Source organism: Octodon degus, unplaced genomic scaffold, assembly GCF_000260255.1.
Source record: "Octodon degus isolate 3935 unplaced genomic scaffold, OctDeg1.0 scaffold00054, whole genome shotgun sequence".
In the NCBI taxonomy this organism is placed as follows: Eukaryota; Metazoa; Chordata; class Mammalia; order Rodentia; family Octodontidae; genus Octodon; species Octodon degus.
The window spans coordinates 3,520,451-3,531,293 of NW_004524630.1; positions in this window are offsets into that span (position 1 = coordinate 3,520,451).

A 10,843-nucleotide genomic window follows, 5' to 3' on the forward strand; every position below is an offset into this window, starting at 1 on the left:
GGGCGTGGCGCGGCCCCCGGGCGCAGCCCTCGTGCCGCCTAGCGCCCCGGGAACGGCTGGGGGTGCGGCGGTGCGCCGCATGTGAGGCGACGGGGCGACTTGCTGCTGGGGCCCTGCCTTCCCACGCAAGCATGGGCGCGCCAGGCTGCGGAGGCCGCGGACCGCGAGGGCGTGGGGGTCGGCGCGAAGAACCAGGGCGTGCTTGGGCGGCCACGAGACGGCAAGGCCCTGGGACCCCCAAGCACGCGGACCGCGGGTTCGGGCAGGCGGGGAGGCTCGGCCTGGGGGGCGGGACCGCTAGGCTCCCTGTGGCTCAGCCCCGCGCCCTGCGTGCTCTTCGGCCTCGAGGCGGTGCCGCCCAAGCCGCTCGCTAAGCAGGTGCGAAGCGCCGCACCCCAAGCTGCGAGGCTGAGCAAAGGGTGTGGCCGGCAGCTAAGGAAACCGGGCGTCTGCCCCGCCCCCGGCAGCTGGTCGGGGAGCGGGGTGCCAGCGCCAACTCCCCTACTGCACAACTGAGATTACCTTCTCCTGAAGCTGTGTGGACCAGAGCTCCTGAAATGATGCAGTTTAATCTGTGTTCCTACAGCGTCCCCCAATAAGATATAAGGAGATAGACAGGTGGATAGATACATACTCTCAAAAGACTCTTAAAACCCCAATAAAATATAATGTCTTCGTCTTTTTAAAATAAGAAACTTGGACTTTGGTTTGTCTCACTTAACTTTTACAAACGTAAGGGAGGGAGAACATAATCCTTAAATTATACTGTGACTCACATACTTAGGTAGAGGGAGCGAGGGAGAGAAGGGGGAACCTAAAAAGAACTGAGATCAACCAATTCCCCACAATGAATGTGATCATTATGTCCTGCAAACATTTACTAATAAAAATAAAATTTGAAAAACAAACCAGAAGGAAGTGCCTTGCAAGGCCACCAAAAACACCCATTGTCTCAGATCTGAAGGTACTGCCAGCACCACGCAGCTCAGCCCCGCCCCCCATAGTAGGCTCCAGGTGAGGAGGAGGTCGTGCTCAGTGGCGTTCTTAATTAGTGTTTTTAAATAGCACAGATTTCTCTGCATGCAGAAATGGCCACTGAACACATCTTGTACTGTGTAGCTCATCAGCAGTATTATCAACAATCCAGACGAAAAGGAATGTGCTCCACTCTCTGGATACTTTGTCTTTTGTCCTCCTTGACTGGACTCTAGGGTTCTGCCCTCCTTGACCTTTGCCTGACATCCTGGAAGAAGACTGTGGAGCCAAGGGACCATAAACAATCATAAGGAAAGCTCAAATTTAGTATTCCTAGTAAAAGTCGAAGCAAGGCGGTGCCTGAGGACGATACTGTGCCCTGAACATTCAGATGCCAAGCAAGTGTTAAAATCCAGCTCTACAAGTGGGCCCTCTTGGAGTAGGAAAATCCTTTGGAAAACACTTTGGTTCCATTTCCCTAAAGCGCCAATATAAAATTCCATCTCCAGGGTGCTACCGCTCATAGTGCTTCACACTAAACCACCAGGGAAGGGTAGGATCTCTTAGGTAACTGGGTCCTCAGGGATAGAGTGTATTCTAGGTCAAATGCAATGCCTTAACTTGCAGCACGCGTGAAAAGGCCGCAGATTATCTAATGTACTGAAGGTCTGGGATGGACCGAATATTCCCTTAGAATAGGGATTTTTTTTCCCTACTTGTATCATCTGCCCTTAAGATAGCACCTGCACAGGCTATTTGCTCAAAAGTATTGTGGACTGAATGCATGAATTTATAGCGGGAACATTCCATGACAGGAAGAATGCTACATTCTGTGCTAATGAATGTTCCCATAGAAACATAGGAATTATGAGAATTTTTCACTTGGGCTTTAAAAAAAAGTAATGTTTTCCTTATTAATACATTTCTTCAAAACCATAAAATTTCTCTGCTCCATCCCTGGAAATTATTGTCTGCTCGTCATGGAAAGTGTGTACAGATAGAATTTCTGGTCAAAGGATAGCATTCACATCCAGGCTCAGATAATTACTGGCCCCATGATCCTAGGAAATTAATACACAGGATCAATATAAGGATTAGATGAGATCCTGGATATTGCTAAGCTTGTGTACAATACTGTTCTCAAGAGCCTCTAATCCCATAGATCTAGTAATGGCCTCCCAGAACGTAGTTGATAATATTGCCTGCCCTACCATAACCACTGCACCTGTTGAGGCAGACAGACATTGATGGTGATGAGCCTGAAGTTTGGGTTCAGTCTTGCTCTTGGGCTTATGAGTTAACCTCCCTGCCCCTCCTGCTGATCCTTTATAAAACAGAGCTACTAATGGTCTTTAGAATCTGGTACTTACGCGAGAAAAAGAAGGAAAAGACACCTAGAAACTACTTGACACCATGTTCAGCACACTCAGTATACAACATTCTGTTAAAATTTTTCCCAGTTCTTCCAGCATTTTCTTATTTAGTGGTTCAACTCTAACACGTCTCTTAATGTTAGTGCCCCAAACAGTTGTTAAGCCACTAGTCTTGGGATCAGATCTCTTTCTTTCTTTCTTTCTTTCTTTCTTTCTTTCTTTCTTTCTTTCTTTTTGTTTTGTTTTTTTGTGTTTTTGGCGGAACCGGGGATTGAACTCAGATCCTTGCATTTGCCAGTCAAGCACTTATCCTACTGAGCCATCTCCCTGGCCCCTAGATCTCTTTCCTGGTCTATTAAGAATTGTGAAGGGTTGGCCAAATAGCTCAGAGGATTAAAGCGCCTACAAGCAGGCACAGGTGTAGGCGGTTCAATCCCTAGGCCTGCTGTGCCAGCCCCACCCCTGGGACGTGCTGAGATGGCAAATGAGACTGGGTGTGATGGCGCGCACCTGTAATCCCAGATCTTGGGAGGCTGTAAACAGGGGGATCACTGAGTCCAATCTAGTAGTGAGACCCTGAACACCTTGTGGACCCTTCCCTGAAATACAAAAACAAAAAAAGAATTGTGATCTCAGGGCCAGTGGTATAGCTCAGCAGACTAAGTGCTACTTAGGTAAGCACAGGGGCCAGGGTTCAATCCTTGGCACCACATGTCCCTCCGGCCCTGCCCCTGGGAATGCTGAGCTGGTGATAGAGTCTGGATGTGGTGGCACACACCTGTAATCCCAGCACTAGGGAGGCAGAAATCAGGAGGAGCGCTACAAGTTCATGCTGCATACTGTGACCCTACACACACACACACACACACACACACACACACACACTTAAAAAAAATTGTGATCTCTCCTTTCTTGGTTTTCCTTCCCATCCTGTCCCAGAAATCCATCAGTGCTGTCATTCCCTAAACCCTATGATTGCTGTACAGCTTCATAAACTCAATTTTAAGCATCCCCCTTGCTCAACCCCCTTCTCAGTAGTCGACCCCCTCCCTCAAGTACCTGCAACTTGAGATTCTGCCAACTTTGTCCCCCTTAAGCCCCTGGAACTCCCACCACTTTTTCTTGCAGTGTAAATTCCATACTTATCACTTTTACCACCCATTGAAAACGTCATCTCAGAAGTGCTTTCTGGATGATTTGTTTGCTTTTCTTTTCGCTGAGAACTATAACCGATACCCAAAGTTAAAGGAGAAAAAGTTTTCTTTGGCTCACATGTTGTAGACATTTCGTCCATAGTTGGCTGGCTCCAAGGCAGGGTGCATGGCTGAAGCGCATCGTGGAGGAGAAGCAGTTCACGGTGGGCAGAAGGCAGGAGGGCAGCCAGGCTGTGAAGTGCGGAGGGAGCGGCAGCAGCGGCCCGGCCCTGCCTGGTCCCTTCCAGGCTACCCTCTCTTCACAGAGCCACCCATCCCCAGGGTGGGACTTCCCATTATCCGCACCCAGAACTGTATCAAACTAATCTGTAGACTAATTCCGTAACCACACATCCTTAATCCCAGTTTCTTTTTTTTTTTTTTTTTGGCGGAATCGGGGATTGAACTCAGGCCCTTGCGCTTGCCAGGGAAGCAGTTATTCCACTGAGCCATCTCCCCGGCCCCCTTCATCCCAGTTTCACATCTAGAGCCAGGCTCGTTTCAGAAGCCCCACTTATGACTGCATGAGGCTTTGGGGAGATATGGAGACAAGCCACAGCACTTGACAGAACAAGCCTGGTTAGTGCTGGCTCCCATGTCCCTCAGGCCAAGCCTGTGCAGGACGATGCCGACAGTGCTCTTGTTAGATCCTGGACCATGAACCTGCAGTGAGCCCAGTGGGCCCTCGGGCAGCTCCACAGTCACATCCTTCTTCTCAGTCTGCTCATGGTCCTATTCTCTAAGAGAAGCGTGTCTTCTCTTCCTTTCCCTTCTCAAGCTTTACACATCTCCGTCTCTGTCCTTACAGCGTAGCTGATGACCACCTTGCGTTTCTCTAAGGAAAACAAAGGCATGAGAACGGAACACAGAAGTGCCCAGCACCTTCCCTGCTGACCCATGGGCATCTGCACCACCTTGGCTGCTCGCCTGCCTCTATGTGGCCAAGGCCTTTACCCCTCGCCCCACTCCCCTCCACTTTCTCTACCTCTTCACAATTCCACCCTCACTCCAGTGTCATTTATCATCTCTTCTCTTTTGGACCATCCTCCTCAGAGGACAAGCATACTCCTATGTACACTAGTTTAAAAATAAGGCAGAACAAACAAACAAAAAAGCTTCTCTTTGTCTCTATTCCTTTTCTAGCCTACCTCTGCATTTCCCTGAAAATACTTACAGCAGATTTTTTCAATAGTTGATTGCATTTTCTGTCATTCAGTCAGTTTCTGGTTTCTGTGGTTTCAATCCATTGTCTCTTGGCCCTATTGCTTTTGTTTTTGTGGGGTGTTTTTTGGGGGAAGGGTCTACAGGGTGTTCAGGGTCTCACTACTAGCTCAGACTCATAGTAATCTGCCTGTTTACAACCTACCAAGAGCTGAGATTACAGGTGCATGCCACAACGCCCAGTCTCAATTGCTATCTCAGCGCACCCTGGGTGTGGGGTCGGCATGGCAGGCCCAGGGATCAAACCCCTGGGCCCTGCACCTGCTTGCAGGTGCTTTAATCCGCTGAGCTATTTGGCTGGCCCTCCCATTGCTTTTGGATCTGAGACAAGGCAGAACATCATGGTGAAACACACAGAAGAAGAAATTATTCACCTACTAGCAACCAAGAAGCAGAGAGAGAGAGACAAAGGGCTCAGTATCCTTTTCGAGTGCATGTTGTCAGTGCCCTTTGGAACCCTTTGCTTAAAAGTTCCAACACTACCTAATAGCACCATTCAAGTGGGGAGCCACCCTATAACACATGCGCTCTTGTGCAAGTTCTAAAACTTAGCATTACCTAACCTCAGTTTCTTGGATTCCTGTTCCCTCTGTTACCTTGAATATACTCAGACAAACAGCAAGCCCTCAGCTGGACCTGTGCTTATCAGGTGACTGGCATTCTAGGTCCACTTTACCAAACTGCTCAGTCCCTGCTGTCACTGGGAACCTGGGTCCTGATGTCGTGAGGGACTGGCCCATCCTTATCAGTCCTTTCAGCTTCAACAGAAGGATTCCTACAAGATATGCAGATGGCCATGCAGAAGTACAGGCTGAGCTTATTGGAGAATTATACCTTCAAACAAGAATGAAGGTAAGGCCACGAAGACAGCTGCTTCAGGTGGAAGTCGGGACATCCTTTTCTGCAGAGAAGGCTTTCTTCTGGGGCCCAGGGAACTATAGTGATCATCGCTGTCTTGCCTGCATTCTGCACATGTGTATCAACGATTTCCTGAGAGGCTCCTTCGGCTTGCTGCTGATGCACTATGTCTTCCTTGTCCCCTTCAGATCCTCCATGTTGCTCCAGGAGCCTTAATCAAGGAAGAAACTCATGAAAGAAGTTTGTGAAAGCAAAAGTTCTAGCTGGCAGCAGGTCCCAGCCCCACATGGGAGGGTCTTCTCAGAGTGCTCCTCTTTGTAATATCACTGGGCTATGGACCACAGAGACTCAGGCTGCTGCGTGCCTTACTTTGGAAATAGACACCTCTGTGTTGTAATGAATGTCCTCAAAGAATGACCTTACAGTGTCATTGTTCTCTCTGCTGAGACCCAAAAAATACTTTGTAATGTACTATAAATTGAATTCTTTTTTCTTCACTTAAGCATAGCTAGCAAAGCACACTGTTTTGGTTCCATGTTGTCCCTCAGCTCTACTAATATCCAACACCCCACCTAATATTCACTGTACTTGAAACCCTGAGTGGTGTTGAACTCACAGAGCACCCCCTTCTCAGTGACGTCTCTGCCTCACCACACATGCTGCGAACTTTCTCACTATCCGAAGACCACTTCCTTAGTCATTCTGGTCCACAGCTCACCTTCCCATCTCTCCCTTCCAGTAGGCTCAGACCTTGAGCTCTTCTCTGTGTCCTCACTCCTCTCACTCACACATACTCTCTTGTTCTCACTCTGTCTCTCTTCCTAATTTCTTAGGCTGTCATGTTAAAAGTGCCACCTACAGTCTGATGACACCTGTATTTATTTCTCCAGATCAGACGTGTCCCCTGGTCTCCTGTAGTGCACCTAGCGCTTTCTATACATCTCTAATTGGCTGCCCACAAGACATCTGAGACACAAAATACTCCAAAAGGAGCTCTAGATGCCCCTTTCCATCTCATCTCCATGAGAACAACTCTATGCATTTGCTTCTTGAGACAGCAAAGGGGGGATCTTCCGTATCCCGCTGTTTTTACCTTCATAGTTTTCTTTGGCTATTTCATGTTGACTTGCTGGATCACCCAGAATTGATTAGCAACTTCTTTTTCCATTTTTGTTTTCTCACCAACATAGCTGTCAGAATGGCCTCTAGAAAGAATCCAGGTAATGTCAGCGACTTATTGAATATTGGCTACGTAATTTGGGGGCTCAGTGGAAACTGAAAATCCGGGAGCCTAGCCAGGGCCAAGCAAATCATCTCTTCTCCCTTTTCTTGTGCCTTTGTCCCACTGTCTGGATTCCGGGGTACCAGGCAGCTGCTGAGTCACTGGTCGGTATACCTGGAGCTGCTAGCTGAGGAGCAGGAAGTCACCGCTTGTCTCAGCCCGATGCAGCGCAGGGCACACAGGCTCGGCCCCGGCATGCCCATCCTAGCTGCGCAAGCCCTCTTTGGACTGGTAGGTGCATTAGTGCATTTTACATAATTATCACTGAACACTTGAGGCGGGCTTCTTTATAAAAGGCGGTTTATTTGTACTTGATAAAATGCAGTTTATTTGACGAACAATTATGCGAGTTTGAAGTAACAGGTTAGCAGTCTTGCTGGTTTGGTTTCTGGAAAGACCAAATGATGAAAGACATCGTAATGGTGGGAACATACGTGAGAGGAAGCAGTCACACCCCTAAGCAGGAAGCCGGAGAGTGATGGCAGGGTGGTGCAGTAAGGAGACAGGAAAGATAGATGCACACTTTATTGCAGGCACAGAGAGGACCACAGGAGAAGAGAGACAAAAGCTATATAGCACCAGAATGGAGGTGGGGTTTAGGGAGCAATCGGTGTGACATGGCAGCTAGTCATTGGCCGGGAGGCAGAAACAAGGAAGCAGGACACTATGAAAAGGAAGTAGGAAGTTGTAATTTGACTGGGGAGGAGGAAGGCAGAGCATGGCCCATGGCCTCCAGGGGCCTGTGCCACATTGGCTTGCTGTCATAGGACTTAGTGGAATTTGCTATTAAGGCAGAGAAAACCTGTCACCTAGCGCCCCAGCCCTGCCTGGCCCCTTCTCCTCCCACTCTGTCCTACTACTGATGTTGCTCACTGATGGGTTTGGGTGTAGCTTGTGTCCCACCGAGATGTACAGAAAGTGCCAGGTGCACTACAGGAGTCCAGGGGACATGTGCTGTCCACGTGCTGAAAGCTTGGTCCCTAGCACTGCAGTGTTCGTGTGTGAAGCACAAAGAGGTGGTAGCTAGTGGAAGGCGCTTAGGTCACCCGGACCCCTTCCCTGTGAAGGGATTGAGACAGTTCTGTGGGGACTCCTGACCGCTTCTGAGCACACGTTACAAGAGCCAGCACCACCCTGCCATTAATTTTTTCTGGGAAGATACCCAGCAGGGACATAATGGGACAAATGAGACCTCAAACCCTAGTTTTGAAGGACTCTCCACAGTGGCTGCACCAGCCTACACTCCCACCAACAGAGCAGAAGGGTTTCTTTCTCTCCACAGCCCCTCCAGCATTTGTTATCAGCTGACTTCTTGATGTTCGCCATTCTTTCTGGGGTGAGATGGAATCTAAGTGTTATTTAATTTGCATTTCTCAAATGACCAGTGATGTTGAAGATTTTTTTATATATTTATTTGCTATTTGTACATCTTCACCTCATCTCAGATGCTCAGTTTCGAATTGGGTCTTTGAACTTGGGAGTTCAGAGTTTTTGAGTGCTTTAAATGTTCCCCATTGTGATCCTTTGTCTGAAGAGCAGCTGGTAAACACACTTTCCCACATTGTGGGTTATCTCTTCAAATCGTTGGTAGTTTCTCTTGCTGTGCAATAGCATTTTAATAAGATGAGATTGTAGCTGATGATTCTTATAATTGTATTTTACAATTGGGGCTTCATTCAGAAAGTCTTTTCCTACACCAATATCCTGAAGAGTTCTACCTATTCTGTTTTCCAGAATATTTAATGTTTCAATCTTAGTATTTTGATCTTTGATCAACTTTGAATTTAATAAAGTGCATGGTGAAAGATGGGGTCCAATTTTAATTGTTGGCGTGTGCAGAGCCAGTTTTTCCCGCAACATTTATTAAAGAAACTGTCATTTTCCAGTGAATATGTTGAGCACTTTCATCAAAGGTAAGGTGGCTGAGAATGTCTGGAGTGGTTTCTGCATCTTCGATTCTGTTCCGTTGATCTTTGGGTCTGTTTTGTTTGCCAGCACTGTTGTTTTTGTTATGGTAGCTTTGTAGAATAGTTTGCCATCAGGGACTGTGATGCTCCCTGGCTTGCTTTGCTGCCCAGATTGGCCTTTCCTATCCTAGGTCTCTTGTGATTCCACAGACATTTTAGGATTATCTTCTCCAATTCTGTAAGATATGCTACTAGAATTTTGATAGGAATTGGATTAAATATGTATAACAGTTTTGGAAATATGGTCATTTTCACTGTATTGGTTCTTTCTACCCAAGAGCCAAGAACGTATTTTCATTTTCTGATGTCCTCTTCCACCTCCTTTTGCAGAGTAGTGCAGTCTTCGAAAGATTTTTTTTTTATGTATTTGGTAGAGGGTCTCACTATGCAGCTCAGACTCATAGTGATCCTCCTGTTTCCAGCCTCTTCAGTTCTGGGATTAAAGGCCTGTTCCACCATGCATGGGCTTGGTGGCCTGCTCAGCACGCCTGGGGGTGGGACCTGCGTGGCATGTGGTGCCAGGGATCAAGCCCCAGTCCCTGTGTGTGCCTAAGCAGGTGCTTAGTCTGCTGAGCTATCTCACTGGCCTTTGTGGTTTTCAGTGTAGAGATCTTTTACATTCTTTGCTGATTCTTAGGCATTTCTTTCTTCCTCTCTCTCTTTTTTAGTACTATTGTGCCATGTGTTATTTGCCTAGCTTCTCTCCCAGGGAGTTTGTTACTCGTGTACAGGAAGCCTGTTCATTTTTTAAAAAATATATATTTTTAGAATCTTTTATTATGTATGTAGTACAAGGTCTTGCCGCTCAGCTCAGACCCATAGTGATCCTTCTGCCTAGGCCTCCGCTGCACTAGGATTACAGATGTGTGCCACCACGCCTGGTTTCAGGGCCAGCATGGCATGCAGTACCTGGAATCGAACCTGGGTCCTTGCACTTGCCAGGCAGGCGCTTAGACTGCCGAGCTATCTCCCCAACCCCCAGTCTATTGATTTTGGAGTGTTGATTTTAGATCTAGCTATGCTGTGGGATTTGCTTACTAAATATAGAAAGCTTTTAAGTGGAGTTCTTGGGGTCTTCTATATACAGTATCATATCATCTGCAAGTAATAATTTCACTTTTTCTTTGCTATTTTTTCCATTTAGTTCTTTCTCTTGTGTAATTGCTCTATCTAAAGTTGCCAGGACTATTTTAAGTAGGACTGGATACAGTAGGCATCCTTGTCTTGTTCCTGATTTTGAAGTGAAAACTTTCAGGTTTTATCTATTTAGTCTGATGCTGGTTGTTGGTTTGTCATAGATGGCTTTTATCAGATTAAGATAAAGACCATGTATTTCAATGGTCTTTTTATCATGAACGGGTGCTGTGCTTTATTAAAAGCTTTTACTACATCTATTGAGATAATCTTATGATTTTTGTCCTTGTATCTATTAATAAGGTATATTATATTTATTTATTTGTGTATGCTGAACCATCACTACAACCCTGGGATGAATGAACCCTGGGATGAAAGTTGGTTGTGGTACATATTCTTCTTGATGACCTCCTGCATCTGTTTGCCAGTATCTTGTGGAGGATTTTTGCAACTATGTTCACTAGGAAGATTGGCCTGTAATTTTCTTTCTGATTTGGGTGTTTCTCCAGTTTGGGCATGAGGGCAATGCTTGCTTCAAGGAATACATTAAGAAGTATTATTACCCTTTCAACTTCATTAAAGAGTGTGAGAGGTAGCGGCATTAGGTCTTCTCTAAATTTCTTATAGAATTCAGCAGTGAATCTGTCATGACCTGGGCTTTACTTTGCTGGTAGATTTTTAATTACATCTTTGATTTCATTGGCTGATATTGACTTATTTAGGATTTTTATTTCTTCTTGATTCAGCTTTCGTAATTCATATGTATCTAGGAATCTTTCCATTTCTTCTGCACTTTCCATCTTATTAGAATATAAGTTTTCCAAGTAGATAATGATGATC